Source organism: Seriola lalandi, unplaced genomic scaffold (assembly GCF_002814215.2).
Source record: "Seriola lalandi dorsalis isolate HSWRI2012SDOR001 ecotype SW California unplaced genomic scaffold, Sedor1 jcf7180002054351, whole genome shotgun sequence".
Lineage (NCBI taxonomy): Eukaryota > Metazoa > Chordata > Actinopteri > Carangiformes > Carangidae > Seriola > Seriola lalandi.
The window spans coordinates 49,223-49,742 of record NW_019524904.1 but is presented as its reverse complement, the minus strand read 5'-3'; positions in this window follow the sequence as shown (position 1 = coordinate 49,742).

The window sequence follows — 520 nt, the reverse complement described above, 5'->3', positions numbered from 1 at the left end:
TGCAAATCATTTAATTAAATTTCTTGTAGTATAAACGTGTATTTATCACGCCGAGCAGATGGTCATCTGGTGTTTGCAGGATTCATCCAACGTTTTATTTTGTAGTACAAACAGATTTATCCTTATTAGCTACATCATTCACAAATGTTTATTAAATCAAAGAAGAAAACAGGATTAATGTCTTGAGGTTTAGTGGGTAATCAAGCTTGTTTTTACTGTGTTGACATGTATGTTGACGCACTGTTTGCATGTTCAATCATTTGTAGAGTAAATAAAAGAGGATTAATGTCTTGAGGTTTAGTGGGTGGCCCTTAAAAGAGCCTTGGAGTGTGGGGGTGAGCGGGTGAGGGTGAGTTTAGCCTCCGAAGCCGTACAGGGTGCGGCCCTGCCTCTTGAGGGCGTAGACCACGTCCATGGCGGTGACCGTCTTCCTCTTGGCGTGCTCGGTGTAGGTGACGGCGTCACGGATGACGTTCTCCAGGAAGACCTTGAGCACACCGCGGGTCTCCTCGTAGATGAG